This window comes from Octopus sinensis, linkage group LG1 (assembly GCF_006345805.1).
Source record: "Octopus sinensis linkage group LG1, ASM634580v1, whole genome shotgun sequence".
NCBI lineage: Eukaryota > Metazoa > Mollusca > Cephalopoda > Octopoda > Octopodidae > Octopus > Octopus sinensis.
In genome coordinates this window covers 35,473,915-35,498,225 of record NC_042997.1, presented here as the reverse complement: position 1 = coordinate 35,498,225, position 24,311 = coordinate 35,473,915, and the positions used below count along the sequence as shown (strand labels likewise).

Below are 24,311 nucleotides of genomic sequence, written 5' to 3'. Positions count from 1 at the left end.
ATAGGACGTTTCTGGCCAAAATATTAGGCAAACATTTTTAGCAAAATCCTTGAAATGCAAGGATCTTCAAATTAAGATAAACGGGTTACATGAAATACAATTCGTTCGTTGCCATTTACTATACGTGGTATGGCAAAAATAGAATTTCAACAAAAGTATTCAAACCATTTCAGGAGTTATAGGGTTATTCGCTACCTAAACCTACCAGTGCACTAAAACTCTATAAACTAACTCGCCAACACTGTTTTTCCTATACGATAAGTACCTAATGTAATGTTAAAAATGGTAAAGAGTATACTATGAAAAAATCAGTCGCCATAACACCAGTGGAAACTTGTATATTTACTTATATACGATGCTATAACGACGACAAGTCTCATAACAAATCTTAGACGTACTCTACACAGTTGACATAGCGCGAATATAACACTTCAAACAACATGTACACCACACGGAATGTGCAGCTCATGAATTATGCAAAATAATTTGTAACGTATATGTCCATATTGTATATAAATATCAATCGTGGATAATGTTATTAAGGAAGCGAATGGCAGAATCGTTAGCACGTCAGGCGAAATACTTAACGGTATTGCGTCTGCCGTTACGTTCTGAGTTCAAATTCCGCCGAGGGTGACTTTGCCTGTCATCCTTTCGGGGTCGATTAAATAAGTACAAGTTACACACTGGGGTCGATATAATCGACTTAATCCGTTTGGTTTGTCTGTCCTTGTTTGTCCTCTCTGTGTTTAGCCTCTTGTGAGCAGTAAATTACGTTCCAGTTTAACATTTGGGTCGATGTAATCGACACTTCACCTCACCAAAACGTCTGCAATTGGGGCAACTTTTGAAACTATCATCATCATCATCATCATCATTATTATTATTATTTTTATTATTATTATTATTATTATTATTATTATTATTATTATTATTATTATTATTATTATTATTATCATTTGTATCATTATTATTTCTTCATAACACAATGTAGGTAAAAATGAACCATAGTCTTTAGGCATTCAGCAAGTAACAACAATGACCGCAGACACTGGAACGAATTGTATTTCATAATACACACCTTAGTTTTCATTTGAAGATCCTTTTATTTCAATGATTTTGCTAACAATATTTGTTCAATATTTTGGCATAGAATTGTGCCCAACGCTCCGATCACCATTGGTATCAATTTTGTATTACCCTCTCGCGTTCCATAGAATATTGTCATTGCCAGCTTCAATTCGGAGTACTTGGGGATTTTTTTCAATCTCTTTACTCAAAATAGTCATGTCATTTGATAATACTACATCAACGATCTGAGTGTATCATCACCAATTGATATATATCAGTTCAGCAAACTTTAGATCCAGACGGATATGGTACTTAAGAATTTTGTATGGTATTGTCCATATAAATCCATGTATATATGTATGTATGTATGTATGTATGTGGTAAGTAGCTTGTTTACCAACCACATGGTTCCAGGTTCAGTCCAACTGCGTGGCAGCTTTGGCAAGTGTCTTCTACTATAGCCTCGGGCTAACCAAAGCCTTGTGAGTGGATTTGGTAGACGGAAACTGAAAGAAGCCCGTCGTATATATGTATATGTATGCGTGTGTGTGTTTGTGTGTCTGTGTTTGTCCCCCCTAGCATTGCTTGACAACCGATGCTGGTGTGTTTATGCCCCCGTTACTTAGCGGTTCGGCAAAAGAGACCGATAGAATAAGTACCATGCTTACAAAAGAATAAGTCCCGGGGTCGATTTGCTCGATTAAAGGCGGTGCTCCAGCATGGCTGCAGTCAAATGACTGAAACAAGGAAAATAGTATGGGTAGATAGATATATAGATATAGATATAGATATATACATATACATATATATACAAGCATATATATATATATATATATATATGTATATATATGTGTGTGTATGTAGGAGGGTGTGTGTTTGTGAGAGTCTCTGCCTGTTTTGGTCTCTCACCACCGATTAACAACCGGTGGTGGTGTGTTTACATCCCTGTAACTTAATGGTTCAGCAACAGAGACCTAATAGTGTGTATAAGGCTTTAAAAAATAAGTGGTAGTGTGGATTTGTTCGAATAAAATCTTTCAAGGAGTTGCACCAACATTGCCGCAGTCAAATTAGTGAAAAATATAAAAGGGGGGTGGGGGAGAACAAAGACAGAGGATACTGGCCTGAATATTGCTATGCCATTATTCCGGTTTGGACATAAAGATTTTATGAAATTTTCAAAGAATAAGCTCGAAATATAGGGAAACTTTTCTATTATATATAATAATATAATCATAAGGGATCTGTGATCAGACCATATTGAGCAGCGTTTCCATCCTCTATTTACTGAATTATTATAACAAATTTGATTGATACGTCAGACAACAAATTAATACTTTTTCCCATAATTGTCATAAAATTGTATGTTCTTTCAAAGAATATATATTTGTTCTCTTTAAAAGAAGATATTTTTGCAATCAGGTTTTCTTTATTCCATAAATACGAATTTAGTTTAAAAATAACCTAGATGTATTTAGGTACAGAATATATCTATATCCATGCCGAATGAAAATTCCTTATTCCCAAATATTTTTAGCCCTGAAATAGCAGTTACCGAACAATACTCTCTTTCTTTTCATGCCAAAGTTTATTTTAAGAAAAAATCAATTGGTAAGTACGAATGCCGAAAAATATCACTTCGACCTTTGCTCGCATTCGTGCTCTTCAAACTCATGAACAACGCAATTACACTACCACACTCTGATCTTCCATATATCTCAGCAATAGCTTTGAATAAAAAAAAATAATAATAGTAAAAAATTCTAGCTTCCTTCACTCTAAATGTCCTGATTTATGGAATAGAAACAGCTATCTTATCCAATACAATATTTTAACAAGTATTTATTCATATATCGATCACTTGAGTATTCGTGTTTCGGCATTTTCTCCCATAAATTTCTGCAGGGAATAAATGCAATTAAGTATTTCACAAAGAACAAATTTCCAATTCCTTGAAACAAGATACAGCTAAACCATGAGGGGACGGATGAAATGTTGCTGTTACGTAATAAATACTCAATAGAAAGAAAGTATTTCGTAACATAAAACCATTGGTGTTTGTATTAATAGTGTCTCATGATTACACATAAAGACACGGCAATGGGCTGGCAGAAAAGATAGCATGCCGGGCAAAATGCTTGGCGCAATTTCACCCGACTTTACGATCTGAACAGAAATTCCAATGAGGCTGACTCTACTTTTCACCCTCTTAGGGGCTAAAGTGAGTTCCCGTTGAGCACAGGGGCTGATCGACTTACGCCTCATCCGAACGGACTGGTCTTGTGCATTTGATAGACATCATTATTGTACATAAAAAGAAGACGGTGAGCAGGCAGAACCGTTAGAACGCGGTACAGAATGCTGAGCAAGAATCTACAGGTCATATATATATATACATATATATATATATGTATAATTTTCATCTGTCTTGCACGCATATTGTTCTGGTGTCCGCTAAATGTTTTCTCTAGAGAACATTCTTTTCTTTGTAGTTGGATCGTAGGTGATCTACTTCTAGCATACGGCTGAACACATAGTGGTAGTCTTAGCCCTTTAAATATACACACGTATTAGAATTTTCTCTGATTTTTCAGTGAAATATGATTCTTTGTTTGTCTGCTCCCTATGCATTCTCGGACGGCTCTACCAAACAAAATGTAATTTTACAAGATAATAGCATCAGATCACGTGAGTGTCAACATGTAACTTATTTCATTGGCACTGGTTCGGTATCACGTGTTATAAGTGAATGAATAACATCTATATTGTAATGTTGTATGTTATTGTTTCACTTTTATTCTTTCACTATTATTCATGATGCGATATCACTAAGATCATATGAATAATCAATTTCCTAATGTGAACAACATTAGGCATCGTCAACTTTCAGACCACACGGCCATCACATCGGAATGGTGTGTCAGTGTATGCCACCAAATGGAAATAAAAGTACTCTCTCCAGAAACAAATATAAAACAAGGAGGATTGTTGAAAACCAAAATCGAGTGTCTCAAGACAGAAGGGAGAAGCGAGTTTCTCATGAACAGCAAACGCATGCTGCAGAAGGTCAAATGAAGTTTCAATAGAGAAAAGAGAGGAGAATTTCGCACGAATAGCAAGCGCATGCTACAGTATATCAAATAGATTCTCAAGACAGAAGCAATGTGAGACTTTCCCAAGATCAGTAAAGGCTTGCTGCAGCCCATCAGATGGAGTCTCAATACAGAAGGGAGAAAAAGGCGTTCCCAAGATCAGCAAACGAATGGTGCAGCATGTCAAATGGAGTCTCAGTAGAGATGAGAGATGAGACATCCAAGATCAGCAAAGGCATGCTGCAGAAAAATGCTGAACCTTTATGACAATGTTTTGGACCTCTTCAATACCAAAAATGATGTGTTTAGACGGTGCCCTCATCAAAGGAAATTGGTGTTGGAACACAGATTAGTTCACTTGCCGACTAGCAAAAGAAAACCGCTTAGGTAGTGACCAGTTTCGAACGAAACTGGAAGAGGACAACGGGTACATCCCTCATTAGAATTTCGTTTTGTGTTTCCTTTCACAATTATGACTGATAAGACTATGGGCCTCCGGCCAAAGAGTTTTCTGGGGGACCAATATCGCAAATAACTTTCTAAGTGCGAAACTTATGGTCACACCCTGACCAGCCATAACCAACAATTCCGATTAGAGATGTGTGGACTATATGTGTGTATATATATATATATATATATATAATATATATATATATATATATATATATATATATATACAGAAGACCACACATACATGAATGTATATGTGTAAGTACATAGGTTTATAAATTCTTATTCTCTTTAGCCATGAACTAATCATAGTCATGATGTGTGAAATATTGTCGACACATTCTCTCGTGAATATTAATTATTTTGTAAACATTCTATATTCTGTTTTGTCTAACTATAGAATTTTTATCCACAAGTTGCAGTAACTCTATGAAGAAGCATTGGAAAAAAGAGTGGACGATATACGCAATCATTGCTGCAATGTGTCAGCCTATTAGTAATTAATATTCGTACGTCCCTATATATACCAAATTTCTTTATAGCTTCGCTCTACATTCACTTTCATCATTCCTTCCTGTAAAATGTATGTTCGCCCAACACAAGAATCAATTATATTGATTGTCCTAAGGCTGCATGTCCTTGTGCCAAATATGTAAATCATAATTTGTCTAATTTTCTTTTTTTCTCTCCATATTATCGATATTTGACCTATTAATCCAGATTCCCTCTTTATGATATTTTCTCTACTGATCTCTAAACTGTAGCTAGTCATTACTTCATTCTTTTATTGAAGCTGCCAAATACCACCAACCTTCAGCCTTGTATGTACATTAAATCAGTTATTGCATATTATTTAGATGCAAAGAATCCCCTGAAGCCCACTTTCATCTTCTAAGCTGTATTCGCTTATATTCATTACACTCGTTCATTTTCAGTCTCTTTCAGTTAATAATTTTGTAGCTCATCTCCCTCATCCTCCTTACACATTCTATATACCTGTTTATATATATATGTATGTATGTATATATATATGTATATATACATGTATGTGTGTGTGTGTTGTCTATGTGATTTCTCTGAACATTACATCCTCTTAGCTTTCAACATATTTCTTTAGTCAAGTCATACTAATACATATTCTCTTACATGTCTTCTAATTCTCTTTTAATACTATCCTCCGTCTTTTGCAACTTCAAAGTAATCAAATTTAGCTGTCGTTTCTGTACTATACTTTTATCTTTTTTACTGTCTCCTATTTGCTCGGTATCTTTCTTTCTTGTGGTTTCCACACATTTTCTCGCCCATTTCTCACAATACATGATCTCATCCACTATTATACACATTATTTACTTGGATGTGTCATATTTACCATTCCTCATATACACCTAAACGTCCACAGGCGCGTAGACAATATCATAAACGACGCATATATATGTTTAGATCAATATATACGCCAGACACACATTAAACAGCGACATAGACATATTTGATCATGTATTCATTCTAGTCGACTTTGCTACACAATTACAGGTTATGCCTCTGTTTGAGGATCTTACTATGATGGATATTAAAATGCAATATTTTTTTTCATCAGAGATGAGACCATTAACAATGAAAATTGTATACAAAAACAATAGTTTTGAATATTGTACATTAAATTTTTCATTATTAACATTAAGTTGAAACGGCACTGCACTGTTTGACAAAATAAGAATATAACAATTTGTACAATTTTGTGAAAATAACAATACATCTCAAATAACCTTCATAAAATACATCTGCAAACTAACCGTTAGGTAATGTCTTACCTACTTCCAAAGAATCATATACGTATTCGCAGTCCGTTGGTTAGGTCGATGAGAGTTCAAATTGAAGCGAACAACCGCACAGCCTGCTCGTGAAATTAAGGTGCATGTAACTGAGCATTCCATAGAAACGTGCACCGCTAACTTAGTTCTGAGGAAGAATCAGCATGACATAGAATGCGATTGATCTGGCCAATTGAATTACAGGTATATATCATTCTTGTCAGCTGGATTGACTGGAGAACTAGGAAGTAAAATATTTTGCGCAAGGACAGCTCTCCGGCGAGTATCGAACTCACGACATTATGACCCTGAGCCAAATACCCTAACCACATACTCACGCACGTTCACCATTTCACAATACATATATATATATATATATATATATATATATATATATATATATATATGTGTGTGTGTGTGTGTGTGTGTGTGTGGTGTGTGTGGTGTGTGTGTGTGTGTGTGTGTATGGTGAAATGAATTCTGCAATTACCGAAAGTACGAGTGAATGTTTAAGAATACGTTATTATTGTAAATCATTGTGGTTATATCCAGGACTCAATTGATAAAAAACATATCTTAACTCGTTTGAGAAGACGTCTCTCCTAATTAGAAATAAAGGTAATTTAATATGAAAAGCAAACGGATGTACGAGTTTCACAAATACACACACATACACACACATATGAGCACATAAGTGTGAGGAGGGTGTATGTACTTATGACATGAAGCTATTAAGTGCATGTGTTTTATCGAAGAACATTACTCAACATACGAAGAGCATATCTGAGCGTTTTTATAAATATGAATGCATGTATGCATTTGTTTGCTTGAGTGTATGTGTGCGTATGTGGGTGTGCCAGTGCTTGCATATAAGTATAATTTGAGAGACCCAAAAAAGAAACAGCTTTTACAACGCCAAATATTAAAAATATGAATTAAGCAAATACCAACTTGTTGGACATACAACTGATTTTTTAAATTACAGTTCAACACAACAGTCCATCGCACACCTGGTACACGTATAGCGAACTACATTGCTTACTCCTCTTAAACTTTTCATATATTCTTTTCACCACCTCTGCGCCCTTCTTGCTATTCACATACCATATGCCTTCTAATGGCTTTAGATTTTATGGCTGGCCATACGAATAAATGTCAGTTTATGTGTGTGTGTGGGGGGGGGGTATAACTTGTTTGCATTAACTAAAGTTGTTATGAATGGAAGAAAATTCGGCTTATAGAGATTATCTCATATTTGCACTGATATTTGTGAAGCATTTAATGTGAGAAATAATAATATTCAATAAACTTGTCAGCCATTATGTCACAAGTCATCAGAGCACGACGCCATGACCTACGACACTAGGTCTTATGCAACCTCGGTTGGAGTGCACTCCTGTCATATCAATATGATACATACATACATACATATATATACATATATATAATATATATATATATATATATATATATATATATATATATATATATATATATATATATACCCTCAAAGCACCGGTTGATAAAAGACCAGGGCGGTTTCAGGGAATCAGTCTCCTCACGCTAACACACAGCATGCCAGCTTTTTTCTTACGTTCAGTATGTGCTGGCGAGGATGCGATGTTTACAACACTAGCGGCGCTTATGTTGAGAAAATTTACTCAAAAAATATAGGGAATATTTACTATTTTTCAGTATAATAGTACAACTGCCAACCATGTACCCAGACATCTGTTGTACAACGAGCTCTTGTAGGGCTCACGCAAACTAATGAAGACCTAAACTGAGGTACGCACACTATCTGAAAAGTAACCTCAAACGGACGGAGCATCATTTGCCCACACAAACTCGAATCTTCTTCCGCAGGTAGTACAGCCTGTAGATCTCTCGCCTCATGAGAAGCAGCTACCATCAAGAGGACTGGCTACAGCGTCTCAATGCTGAAAGAAAATGGTGGCACAGGGTACTATCCGCCTCAATCCAGTCTACAGACTATCGCTGTGGTATTTGTGTGGGACTCTGTGCTTCCCACTTAGGACTGCGGAGTCGCATGCGATACATTGCTGAGATTACAGATTTTGTCGTCATCAAACAACGATGGACTATCTATCTTATCAGATCATAAATATTTTTATATGATTCGAAGTTTTTACATTTAAAATACGTAACTTTTATAAAATACATAACTTTTATAAAGAAAACACTGGGAAGCATTCACATATTATATTACTATTTACTTAATAGTCTTAATGTTACTGAAATAGTATTAATTATATTTGAATATTTAATATGTATTTTATAGTAATTCTTCCATGCACATTCTTACTAAGTTTTCAATCATTATGTGTATCATATTCAGTAAACAAGTGCAATAATTTATTTTTATTCAAATATTTTAGACGGGAAATAAAGAAATACATAATTCAAGATGAGTTTGTAGCCGTGAGTAGAAAAAATCTAACGTTTCGTGTATTCAAATTCTCATAGAAACGATCCCGATGTAGCTGATTGCCTGCAACGTTAGATTGTGTTCCTTCTAATGGAAGCATAACAGAGATCAAATTATGTTTTCACTTCTGATGACGTACTCTCAATTATGCCAAAGGAGAATGCCCTCGCTCAGTAGTATCAATAATAACATTCATGTGAATTATTCCCTTTTACTGAAAAGATACCATCATCACCATCGTCATCGCCTCGTTCGTCGTCGCCGCCATCACTGCCATCACCGCAGTCGTCATCGTCGTCGTCGTCTTTGTCGACATCAGAATTATAACAATTCTCATCACGAAGACCGCCAACACCACCCCTACCACTACCACTACCACCATGAACAACATCATCATCATCATTATCGTCATCCACACCCTCACCACTCTCCTAAATATTATTACTGTTGTTAATATTTAGATTATTATGATAATATTACATTACGATTCGGGGTCAGAATTATAGCATATTAAAGTTATACGATTATGCATTCTGTTATCTTTCATCCATTATCCTTTTCTTATTTTAATCATTAGCACATAGATCCCTCTTTTGTCGTTTAACCAATGAAAAACGCGCCGCTACTAACCATTTTCGAGCAGCACTTTCAAGTACTTTAGTCGAATCACTCCCACTACTTATTTTCTTTCTCTGTTACTTATTCTACATGCATAGCAAATTATAATTAATTACTATTGCAATTGCTTTAACATCCGTTTTTAAAACAAGGACAAACATCGGTAAATATTTTATTGAGAAAATTATGACCTATAGGGCAAGAAATTTTGATATTAAAACATTCTGTAAAGAATATTTCATGATATTGCACTTCATAAAATTTCGATTTATTGTATAAATTATGTAAAATAAAACGTAATGAATTTTTCATAAGAGGGTTATGGGTAAAGAGAATTACTTTTAAATGTTCATGATATTCAGTGACGGGTAAACGATAATTTGTATTAATAGTTCAGTTTGTCATGTAGATAAGGCTTTAATGTGTTTTAACGTCGTGCACAGACAACTCGAGACACACTTTTTGCTTAATTCTTTAAATTTATCAATGCTTCAACTTTATCAATGCGTTAACTTTATCAATCGTATAAAGATATCGGATTGAGAAGAGTATTTAGTGAAATATAACGGGCAAAATATAATATTCGCAAATACATTGTTGCTATTCTCGGTCGAAATGTACAGGACAAATCATGTACAGTTTTTTCTCTGAATGTTTCTGAACTATTCGAGGACACTGTAAGCTTAAATGAGTGGACGTTAATCCGGTGCGATTTATCCAATCCGCATGGAGATAAGTTTTAAGAGTATCACATATACGATTTAGTGACGCACATAAACTTGGAAGAATTTTTGTTGATGTAGGATAATTACGGATTTGAATTTCAAAATGGTTGACGTGAGAATTTTTCATACAATTTAAAAGTTCTAATTACTGATGAAAGTTGGCCAATTTACATATATTTGTGTATATAATTTAAAATATAGCAAAAGAAGTTTCCAGTTTTCACAATCTAAAGGGAAAATGATGCATGCATAATTTCAGAATATTTTACAAACATAAATAATAACGTTAATTGTTTGACTGCCGACTGGAAAATTGCTATTAATTCCTTCTATGTTTATTTCAAATTTATAAATTTGAGAAGGCATTTCACATTTCTATATTTTCCTAATTAAACAATTAAGTTGCGAACCATTATTATTCTTTGTTTCATCGATATTAATTTGCATGCATACACACACATACACACACACACATATACACATTCACACATACACACATACACACATACATACATATACATACACACTTACACACATAGATACACATACACACACACACATATATATATATATATATATATATATATATATGCCTATATATATATATATATATATATGCAGCTATATATACATATATATATAGATATATATACTTCTACAAACATATATTTACATATAAATATGCATACATATATACATGTCTATATAAATGTCGCCGTCGTAGCACTCCGTCGGTTAAGACGACGAGGGTTCCAGTTGATCCGATCAACGGAACAGGCTGCTCCTGAAACCAACGTGATTGAGCATTCCACATACACATGTAACCTTAACGTTCTCGGGATGTTTCAGCGTGACAGAGAGTGTGACATGGCTGGCTCTTTGAAATACAGGAACAAGAGAAATAGGAAGAGAGAGTGAAAGTTGTGGTGAAAGACTACAGCCATGTGGAGCTTTACATTTTTTCGCTCAATAAACACTCGCAACCGCGATCCTACAACTGCGTGTTAGCTGCCCTAACCACTGGATTGCACCTCCGCTATATACATATACATACATACACACACACACGCGCACACAGAAAAACAGTCTCATCCTTTCAAAACGGTTACTTAACAAAGTGAAAAACCTTCTTCAACAAGGCATACTTTGGTTTTCCTCTGATGAACAAAATCTTCGACCAGGACCAAATGTTTAACAAAAGAAATGACAGGTGGTTATGTGCAGATACTTCTGAAATACCCAGAGTGATGCAGACGAAATTTCTACCAGCTACGATGGGTTTATGATTGGTGCGTACGGAAGGTCATGTGATGCCGCCCCCTTTTTTTGCCCGGGATTTTAGAGTTAATGCTGCTGGATACACAGAGGATCTGGAAACTGCTATCAAGCCCTGGATTAATGAAGTATGCAATGGAAGGTCATACGTGTTTCAACAAGACTCAGCCCCTTCTCACAAAGCCCCAGTCACCCAATAATGTTTGTCAGACAAGTTTTCGATTATGTAACACCCAATATGTGACCTCCAAACTCTAAAGATTTGAAACCCATGGACTACTACTTGTGGAGTGTTGTTGGAAGGGAGACTAGTCGTCATCCTTATCAACCCATAGCTTCACTGAAGGCCGCCATTGTCCAGGTAATGTCTGAAATGAACAAGGACTTTATAGTGTCAGCGTGTCACCGGGTTTGGTCATCAAAGACAAAGGCGGTTTCATAGAATAATTTGATTTAAAAAATCATTATCAATACTAATTGCACAAATATTTATTCAGATACATATTTATTGATGCTGAAATATAGTTGTTGTATTGTATATCAAAACCGTGCTCAAATACTCGTCGCATCCTGTATATACAGATATAAGTATATATGTATATACAGAACACATTCTTACGTCAACCATTGTGAAATTCAAGTGTTTAATTACCCTACAATAACACAGTTGCAATAAGTAGAAATAAATGTGCAACCGGACTCCTTCCTGTTGACGACAGTTTCTTCAATTACAGATATATTATTGTTAAGGAAGAATAATATTGACAGTGCCATCGAAATTTCGATCAGTTAAGCCAATGATGGCTAGCCTGGCCGAAAACTATATAATCACCAATGAGATACGTGTAAAATTGGTTTTATTATAAATGAACATAGAGAGAATCAGTTATTATGCATGTGTGTATGTATGCATATATATGTGTATATATGAATGTATACACATTCACAGGCACGCACACACATATACACACACACGCACACACACACATATATATATGTATATATATATATATATTATATATTCACATGCATATGTACATGTATACATATACCCAGAGAGATATGCCAAACGACAGAGAATATTAAATGGGTGGAATAGAGATGTTAGTACTGTTCTATATTGTTAGTAGTCCAATAACTCTTCCCGGAGCCTCGGAAATCTATCATAATGTTGGTACCTGTAGTTTATAATATGCAACCCGAATGGAACTAATCAACATTAGATAAATCAATCCTCGGTCAACATGGCAAAGATCTTACATTTTAGTTCATAGTGCAGCGAGTTTCATATGTGTGTGTGTGTATATGTATTTACATCGTACTTGCACCACCCCATATACGTGTGTGTGTAGAGAAACAAATTAAATATGTCAGCTTAGGTTTTAGACATATTTGTGTGTGTGCGTGTGTGTTTGTGTCTGTATCTATGTGCGTGTGTGTATGTATGTATTTATGTATGTATGTCTGAATGCGTACATGCAAAAGCGAAGAATGAAGACGATTAATATTCAAAATATATAAATATATAGAAATTTATATTAATAGATCAATCTTACCTAGGATACGGGCGACAGAGTAAATTACAAGATGGGGAAGAACGATGTTAAGCAGCTGCTGGACTTATCAACTCTTACATAACCCCCATTTGTACACTGTCCAATTATGATTTATATATATATATATATATATATATATAAAATATGCAGGTTCGCAAATTTTTCCCGGTGGTGTGCTATTAGATTTTTATTTATTTAATTATCTACAGTAGTCATATAGGAAGATACTTATCCGTATGTTTCATTCAAACGCCATTCTTTCAAACACACTAAACATGTCAATCAAACATTTTCTGAATCTATGCATGGGGTGGCCATTTAAATTGCATGATATTTTTTTTTAAGATTGACCCAGGGCGTTACACTCCTCTCCTTTCCTTTCCCAACTCAAGCCATAATTGTTTTGTTTTATGTAGCAACTATCATTATAAGTTACTATGCAGCTATAATTTCATTTAGAGCGGAAATCTGGACATTTGAATACATGAATCTAGTGTCTCTGAACTGCTGCTGATGAAGCCAATGCGTATGTCAAGAGAATGAGAATAGACAGAGTGGGAGATAGGTAGGTGCATGTATATGTACTATGTTTGCGTGTGAGTGGAGACAAGGTATGTATTTGCATATGCCTTGGTGGAAATTTGCATATATGTAGGTGTCTTTGTGTGCGATTTTATGAAGGGCTTTCTATGGACTTGTCTTGTTTTTTCTATGAATGAAATAAGACTCTCCCTCTGGAAAGCATATTATTTCAATGCTTAAATATTAGGAGATATTACAAGATATTACGTACTTATCTTGTTCGATTTACAGACGTTTGTATATCATATCGAATTATCATATCGCTTTCTTTGTTTGAAAGCACTTCTAATTCTTATTACATATTACGACACAAATTTGAATATAAGGACGTGACAGGCCCCCAAATTATATTGGCTCATAAATATGTCGTTCATCAATTATTTCACTATTCTGAAAACAAGTACCATTCGTGTTTAGCATAAAGAAAGTTAACAGCCTGATATAATGTTCAAAAACTCTTACAGAAAATGTTTGCAAGACATTACGATATGATTTCCTAAAACCATATATAGCTTTGAATTATTATATGACAATGAATCGTAGCGAACATCCAACACTTTTACGACGGTCACTAATCTTGCATATATATATATATATATATATATATATATGGATTGTTTGTATGTATGTATATAAAATTATGTATGCATCAATTCCTCCCGTATGAGATGATACAATGTTCATGACTTATTCCAGTTACATATAAGCTTTTCTGTTAACTAGATATGATTACTATCCACCAATATTGACTTTAGGTAAAAATTTAGTATGTGAGCGTATATACAGGTGAACGAATGTCGGCAAATGCAAGAGTATCTAATTCTAAAATTTACTTGTATTTATCAAGATATTTCTGCGCGAACTTCAGGTAGCCTGTTTATAATTATATATATACATCAATATATAAGTTAACAATACAGCTAAATGATTGTAGACACTCGGTGTAGGTAAGAATTAATATAGAGGTAAAACAGAATTATTTCCATAAATATATTGCTTTTTTCCTAATAAAGTTATATGCATATATATACATATATATATATATATATATATATATATACGTGTGTGTATGTGTGTGTATGTGTATGTGTGTGTGTTTAAGAGTTTGTGTTTGTGTGTTTGTGTGTGTGTGTGTATTTGTGTGTGAATACATATGCGCATACATATGCTATATATATATAGTTATATCTATAATAGATTCATATTCAAACTTATACATGGATATTTGTGTATTTTAAATATTTGTGTATATATACATGCATGTATATATACATATATGTATATTTTTTATGTACTTCAGTGTTTCTTTATTCTTATGTTTGTTTATAATGATATTATTCGATTTCTATGTTATTCAATAAGGTAATACATTTAAGGTAATTTCGTTTGCTTTCTATTCTTTTCTTTGCAGGTAAGTCCTGGTTTCTACATAATAGACAACATTGTCAGGTAAAAGAAAACTATATCTATGATAATATCTTGTTATCGAAAACTACATGGCAAAGTTTCACACTTTGTTTTATCTCCACCTTTTTTATACTTCTATACTATTTCTGCTCGCTACCTATTTTTTCTGTTCTTCTTGATATTCAATAGAATGTCTAGATCGCTTGTTTGATATTTTCTTCACGTATCAGTCATTCTAAAATTAATAACGTTTCATATATTCATCGAATATAGGTTGTGATGTTTATATAATGATATATATCCTCTATGCAGATTCCTACATAGAGGAAGTAAAATAACTTTCAGTTTTTATGTCAATATATTGTGTAACATTATACGATTACATTACTTATGATATGGCGCTATTATGTCTGCTAAAATATCGTGTGTATATATATATATATATATATATATATATATATATATATATATATATATATATATATATATATATATGTGTGTAGATAGATAGATAGGTAGGTAGATAAATATACGCACATACACACACACACACACTTACATATATATATATATGTGTATGTATATATACCTGCGTGTGTGCCTGTCTCTATGTATGTACATATGTATATGTATGTATATGTTCGTCGACAAATATATATTAGGTAAATAACATGCTATATATTATTATAAACAAGAAATATATTGTAAATAGTGTAGCCCCTGAGAAAACTACAATTGCATATGACATTAGCTATAAAGACAACTTAAAACTTTGCCTCAAGACCAGCAATTATAAGAGAAAGTAATAATTGCTGTTTATCGAAAGTAATAATTGCTGTTCTAGAGATACTTATCATCCCCGAAAGGAAGTATGAAAGGGAGTCTACAGCTCTGGGATTTGAATTCAAAAGGCAAAGGCGGACAAAATCCCGCTAAGCATTATACCGAATGTGCTTTAGTTGCTGCTAGCTCGCGGCATCAACGTCAGCGATAAATATTGGTTTCAAATTTTGGTAATAAGGAAGCAGTTTGTGAGGAGGGGATAAGTGGATGACGTTGATCCCGGGATTCAACTGGTATTATTTTTTTCTAAACCGAAATTATGAAAAACAAAGTCAACCACGGGTGAATTTGATGTCAGAACATAAAAAAACGGATGAAACGTCGCTAAGTACACATACACAAAATATCGCTTGTGCTTAGAATGATATATGGCATAACTTTCAAATAATCATATATCTATCGTCACACACATGCACGTATGTATGTATATACGTATGTGTGCGTATATATGTATGTTTCTACGTATGCATGTATGTATCATTACGATGTGTGTGCATATAGCGATGTATTGTAAATAACGTAACCATAACAACACTTTCACAATATATTGAAAACAAAAACTGAAATGTATTTCAGTTCTTCTATGATTGAACCTACTATATATATATATATATATATATATATATATATATATATATATATATATATATATATATATGAGGATATTTATATAAAAAGATGAAACGTACACAGACGATTTATCGCTGAGTATTTTTCCCGGGTTTAAGTATGCTGCTAGCTCGCTGCCATAACGTCACCTATAATTATCGGTTGCAAGTATTTGTACTGGGCTAGCAATTCCGTTGGCGTCGACGCCAATGTTCAACTAGTACTTTTTTTATCGATCTTGAAAGGATGAATAACAACTTCGACCCGGAGTCATTTAAACTCAAAATGTATAGCTCCTGCCAGATCGCCACTTTACTTCAACAATGAATAATAAAAGTCGAAGCTATCTAAAGATGGGCTCTGGTTTACAAGCTTTTCGACAGATAACGGTAATATACCGTGTTTGTTTACTTATGTATCTCAGAATACATTTTAATAAATTTAATTTGACATTCGTCATATTTATAAATGGTTCAAAATCTACTTGCTTACTAACCTCTCTCGAAAAATGAAAACGCATTAAATCTATGTCCACTAAATATCTGTATTCAATGCGTTACAGAATGTCAGTTCGCTGTTTAATGCCAATAAAATTACTAAAGAAGGCTGAATTCTGTATTTTTATGATAGTACCTTAAGATTTAAGTCTTGACTGTCTTTTGGAAATACAAAAGCACTTTTCATACTTGCATAACTGTGTTTCTTTTAGTTCTAATTGGTTTCACTTGACATAAATATGTAATTGTGGGAAAGTATGATTGCTGACACGATTATGAAACGTGAGTACACATGTAATGTACAGCCGTATAGCATTTTATTTTGTTGAAAGACCAAAAGTCTATGTCCCAAACAGTTGCTCGGCTCCTATTAAGGTAATGGAAGGACAGAAATGAAGGAAACTGAAGCCACTAATTTTATCGAGTCACAATGAATAAAGCGAATGATAGCGAGCATTGTGTTACATTCAACAGTTTTGCTTGAGTAGCAACTGTTGCTGCTACTCCCAGCTACAACGGATTATATATGATCCAGGATTAGGTGGGCGTGTCGATTATGGACGAGAAATGATATAGAAGGGATAAACTAGCTGTCTAAAATCTAAAGGACGAAAGTTTGTTCCGGTGTCCTTAGTGTGGTAAGATTGATCGCCTGTTCTTTATAGTGCTCAATATTGTGGAATCAAGTTTTAAATATAAATGTAGTTCAACCAGTTGACTCCAAATTAAAAGCTTGAGCAGAGGCAATATCCTCAGTTGATCTCCAAAACTATTTAGTGAACGTTTTACTACTAAATACAGCATTCAAGCCCTAACGACCATATAGTCCAACATCTTCATAAACTTTAGCCATTTTATGCTACTGCACCCAATGGAGGAAACGTTCAATTTCATTACGACTGGGGAGAAAATATTAACATCTAGTTGCCCTGTATAAAGGCTGATATATAAAGTTACAATGATGTCCTGCAAATTAGTACACTGTTTCAATCCGGAGCGAAAAGATTTATCGACGATCATGAACGAGCGAGAGAGTTCATCGCAACTTACGTAGCTAACAAAAGAACCTCCAGTATGCTACCTTTAGCTGCTAATTGACATTTCACCTCAGAAATTCAGACAAGTCCAATGGTAGGAAAGTCAAGACTAAAATTCGTGAGCCAGAAATACCCATTACTTTTACTGAAAATTCTTGAAAAGGAATGAGATGATTTTGAATTTAGTTGTTGTAGTTAGTACTGGTGTCTTGATGCCTTTCTTATGGTAATTCTCATTTTGCTGTTTTTGTTGTTTCGCTCTTTGTCGGTGATGAAGAAAACGCTAGATTTTTGTGGTTATTGTTGATGTTTATTATGACCAGAGGTAAAATATAAATCAGTGTGTCTGTTTATGTCACATTCCGTTCAAATAGGAGCGGCAGTGGATTCTAGCTGGATGGCTATATGTGCATATTGTACATTATTCACAAATTATTTGACTCAAAATAATTTTCCCAAACTGCAAAATAAAACGAAAATATTATCTAGTATTAGACAGTGAAAAGGAATATACCCGCAGTTACCTAGTTACATTCGAAAAACAAACACATACAATCTTCTGTTTCGAAGTACACAGAATTATTTTAATAACTAAAAGAAATAATGAGTATAAAAAAAACAAAACTAATAACGAGAGTGATAATTATACAAATAATGCAGTACCAGCCAGTGCCGATCATGGCATCCGATCTGAACTGGTTGGAAGTGTTATCATGTACATTGATTTGTCTTGGTATAAAAGATGGGCTACAATCTGAAATCCGCAACTCATTCTATAATTATCACTATTTCTGCTCAGTACCACATACCTATTTCTTTATTACCCACAAGGGGCTAAACACAGAGGGGACAAACAAGGACAGACATAGGTATTAAGTCGATTACATCGACCCCAGTGCGTAACTCGTACTTAATTTATCGACCCCGAAAGTATGAAAAGCAAAGTCGACCTCGGCGGAATTCGAACTCACAACGTAACGCAGACGAAATACCGCTAAGCATTTCGCCCGGCGTGCTAACGTTTCTGCCAGCTCGCCGCCAAATACCTGCTTGTCAGTACCACATACCTGCATGTCAGTTTGACTTTAACTAGTTGAGCATGTACCTTAATGGCTAACGATATGTGCATTTCTCATCACGAGCTGTAGTGAGGTGGGGTGTCATAGTCATGTGTTGAGAGGAATTATTTGGAGTTTTAATAAAGGAGTTTTATTAAGGCGACGAGCTGGCAGAAACGTTAACACACCAGACGAAATGCTTAGCAATATTTCGTCTGCCGCTACGTTCTGAGTTCAAATTCCGCCGAGGTCGACTTTGCCTTTCATCCTTTCGGGGTCGATTAAATAAGTACCAGTTACGCACTGGGGTCAATATAATCGACTTAATCCGTTTGTCTGACCTTGTTTGTCCCCTCTGTGTTTAGCCTTTGTGGGTAGTAAAGAAATATGTATTTCGTCTGCCGCTACGTTCTGAGTCCAAATTCCGCCGAGGTCGACTTTGCCTTTCATCCTTTCGGGGTCGATTAAATAAGTACCAGTTACATACTGGGGTTGATATAATGGACTTAATCCGTTTGTCTGTCCGTGTTTGTCCTCTCTGTGTTTAACCCCTGGTGGGTAGTAAAGAAATAGGTATTTTGTCTGCCGTTATGTTCAGATTTCAAATTCTACCGAGGTCGACTTTGCCTTTTTATCCTTTCGGGGTCAATAAATTAAGTACCAGTTAAACACTAGGATCGAAGTAATCGATTACCCCTTCTCTCAAAGTCTGAGGCTTTGTGCTTCAAGCAGAAAGGATTATTAAGGCTCCGATTTGGCAGAATCGTTAGCACACTAGACGAAATTCTTAGCGATATTTCGTCTGTCGCTACGCCCTGAATTCAAATAGCGCCACCATTGAATTTGTCTTTCATCCTTAATGGGTCGATAAATACAGAACCAGTGAAACACTGGGCTCGATGAAACCGACTTTGCTCCTCGCTCAAATTGTAGTCCTTGTGCATATATATTAGAAAGAATTATCATTATTATTATTATTATTATTATGATTATGATTATTATTATTATTATTATTTTTATTATTATTATTATTATTATTATTATTATTATTATTATTATTATTATTATTATTATTATTATTATTATTATTATATTATTATTATTATTATTATTATTATTATTATTATTTGCAGTTGCAGTTTATGCTTTTGATATTTCTAAATGAATCGTTGATATATTAAATTGTCAATAGATACAGAAAGAGAACGGCAAAAATGATATATAAAGGAAAAAGAATTGAAATCATTTTTTCACTTGCCAAACTTCACCATTTATATTACCTTTCAATACACTAGAAACCCCTGTGTGATTAACAGTTTTTAACTCGTTAATGGCTTCGTTAAGATGAAATAAATGTGTTTTTTTTTTACTCTATCACAACTCTTTCCATCTTTATTTATTACCATTTATTTATTCCAACAACAAACGAGAAAGCAATAATGTTGAGAATGATATAAATGGAAATGATGATAATGATGATGGAGATGGTTGGTGAAGAGAGTTTAGATGCATATCATGAGGATAAGAGTATGTAAGCTTACAACTATGTGTAGCGATGTGTATTTATACATGTATACATACGCACATATGTCTACATATGTCTACATACGCAAACTCATACATACATACATACATACATATATAAATATATATATATAGAGAGAGAGATACATACACACATATTTATACATGCATACATATACACTCACAAACACACACGCATATATACATATATATATATATATATATATATATATATATATATATATATATATATATATATATATATACATATATATAAATTATTCACAAAACAAATATGTACCTGATTGTATATGTGTATATATAAAACAAACACTCATATACGCATACATGTATGCATATACATATATACATGCGTATATAAGTATATATACAATATATATACATATGTATATATATATGTATATATATGCACACACACACACACACACACATTATATATAATTATATGCATATGTGTCTTTTGCGTGTCTGTGTGTGTAAATAACAAAAAGTAATTTCACCAATAGTAAACGGTGAACTTGGATAATGTGAGTTCCCTGAAAAATATTCGAACGTATATAATATATTTTCTAAAAACATTTTTGGCCATCATTTACCATGTCCCCTCCTCACACTAGTGTTTTAACATATCCATATTGACTTTAGTGTTGCAGACAAGAAAAAAATAGACGTTATTCTTTTTGTGCGGCAACAAGATAACACAAAGGAAGGCAAAAATATATAAATGTATAAAAATTTTGAATTAAATACACACGTATATATTAAACCAACAGAATACAGGAATCTGCAGAGATATTTCAATACATTCATTTACAGTTGTTAGTTCTCGTTTATTCAATCTCCACTGTGGGTATATATGCTATCGACTCATACATTTGCAAAAATACACCAACGCATATAAACACACACGCACACAAACGCACACAGACACACTCACATGTATATATCGAGAAAGAGAGAGAGAGCGTTATAGAGGAGGAGAGTGGGAGAAAAGGTGAAGGAATGGGTTTTATACAGAGATGAAAGATAAATGTATTTATCTATATAAATGTATGTGTATGTATATATGTATTTATGTATGTATGTACGTACATATGTATCATGCAGGTGGCGGGACTAATATCCGGTGAAAAGTAGCATTTTCCGGTAAATACTTAAGTGCAATGAATTTTTAATGGAACTTCAAGTTGCGATATTTAATGATGGCACGCTGAACAGGAGTGTTTTTATACACAAGCATATACGCGCACGCAGAAACACCCACACGCAGACACACGTACATACACTCACACATAAATACACACTCAAAAACACACACACACACACAAGCCATAAGCGATCATCTATACATACTTGGAATGTATAGGTATAAACATTCGTATATGAAAGTAAGTTTCCATGCGAAGAGACATATTGACGCAGACGACTTGTGTTCATAAAAAGTATCGGATATAGAACACTGCATATCTTGCTGTGTATACAGTTTCGAATGTATATTTATGTATGCACGTATATGTGCGCATATATATATATTTATTTATATATATGTATGTGTCTGTGTGTGTATATATGTGTGTATATATGTGTATATATATATATATATATATATATATATATATACACACATATATACACACATATATATATATTAATATATATAAATACATATATGTGTGTATATATATATATATATATAAATATATGTGTGTGTGTATATATATATATATATATATATATATATATATATATATAATATATATATATATATTTGTACTTCAATTTTTCTTTTATTCGTTTTAGCCATAAAGAGATGCAGCAATGCTAGCGCACCACCATCAGCTTTGATACATCTTCACTACTTGAGACCTCATCTTGCACGCGGTGTATTGTCAAAGAGGCACTTTGATGTTACTGTCCTCATTCGTGCTGCCTTCTGCGAGCTTGGCTGATATGGAACTTTCCACACTTGTGTTGAAAGCATCTATATCGATCACATGGACATCTCTGAAGCCTTCTGGGAGGACGTTGAGAGCTGTTGTCCTTTGAAATCCAACCTTTTGCAGCGTCTGGTCCTGTATCATGATGGCAACGCTGGGATTCTTAGCACCATGCAGTGGTGACCCGCTCTGGTGTTTGTGTAACTTTTCAATACCAAAGATAGTTTCACATCCGGTCAGGATTTTCCAGATGTATATCACTACATATATTTACTGGGATTGTACTAGGGAAAAGTCTTGCGTTTCTCAGCCTCTCTCGGTAGCTGATCTGTCTCACTGAGACGATCTTTTTTGTGTAGATTCGCCGGAATGCTTCGAGATCTTCCGTTAATTTGACGCTTTTAAGTGACCGTAGATGGAAGAAGTAGTCTAAGCGGCTGAGGACACATGTCCTCCATAGAAACATCAAGGTTTCCTGTTCTTTCGTTCTGAACGTTCTAAGGACCCATCCGGCCCGCTGCCAGCATTTTCTTCGAACCTAGTAATATACACATGGAAAGATGCATCATTACTCGTGACAATGCCCAGGTCATGCACTGAGTTGACTCAGCGATTACAATCCCTCCTGGGCCAGTGCATCCTTTATGCCTTTCATTCAGCTACTAGTTTAATCTCCACCAGCTGGTTATCTGTACGACTTTGTACCCTTTATATACAATATATTGTTTGGAGGGGGGCCCGAAACCCTACCAGCCTCTCGCAGGTACGATGATCGCGAGATTTAGTTTCGAGCTATTTATCTCATCGTCAGTTGCGGAGAATCTGCCTGGCATTAAACTCGTAGTAATATTCAATAGCCACTTTGATGTTGTGACTGCCTTTACAACTCTGTTCTCTTCGTGAGATTTTACAACTAGCTATTTTGTTTAAATACATTTTGCTATTTGCTTATATATAATTTGCTCATATATGTTTTGCTATTTTACATATACAGCGGTCCCTCAACTATTGGAAATATTACTTTGCAAAATCCGCTGCGATATGTGGAAATCCGCGAAGTAGAAACAGTGATGTACTGTATTTTTTTAATTAATTTTATAATTTCTATATATTAATTTTATTATAAATGCAAAACAACATCACGGAGGAAACGACATAAGCTTAAATAATAAACCGCGATAGGTGAACTGCGTGGCTGTGCGGTAAGAAGCTTCTTTCCAGCCACATGGCTCCGGTTTCAGGCCCACTGCGTGGCACCTTAAACAATTGTCTTCTACTATAGCCTCGGGTCGACCAATGTCTTTTGAGTGAACTTGGTAGATGGAAATCGGAAACTGAAAGAAACCTGTCGTATATATATATATTTATATATATATATATGTATGCGTGTGTGTGTATATGTTTGTGTGTATACGTGTGCGTGTATATGTTTGTGTGTCTGTGTTTGTCCCCCTATCATTTCTTGACTACCGGTGTTGGTATCTTTAGGACCCTGTAACTTAGCGGTTCGGCAAAAGAGACCGATAGAATAAGTTCTAAGCTTACATAGAATAAGTGGTGGGGTCGACTTGTCCGACCAAAAACTCTCAAAAGTGTTGCTCGAGCAGGGCCGCAGTTAAATGACTGAAATAGCAGAGAAATTATAACCATACACACATACATGCATATTATAACCATACACACATACATGCATATTATAACCATACATACATACATACATACATACATACATAGGCGCAGGAGTGGCTGTGT

General features: G+C 34.4%; 1 protein-coding gene across 2 annotated transcripts in view; it reads left to right on the top strand.

The window, feature by feature from the left end:
• LOC115218923 (neuronal acetylcholine receptor subunit alpha-10) overlaps window positions 1-24,311 on the top strand; it is a 1,131,344-nt gene that overhangs the window by 336,021 nt on the left and 771,012 nt on the right. The window contains exon 4 of one of the 2 annotated variants that reach the window (XM_036499212.1): window positions 15,038-15,075. The exons of the other annotated variant lie outside the window; for it this stretch is intronic. The gene's annotated coding sequence lies outside the window, so the exon portion shown is untranslated. The remainder of the gene's footprint in view (window positions 1-15,037; window positions 15,076-24,311) is intronic. 2 annotated transcript variants of the gene reach the window in all.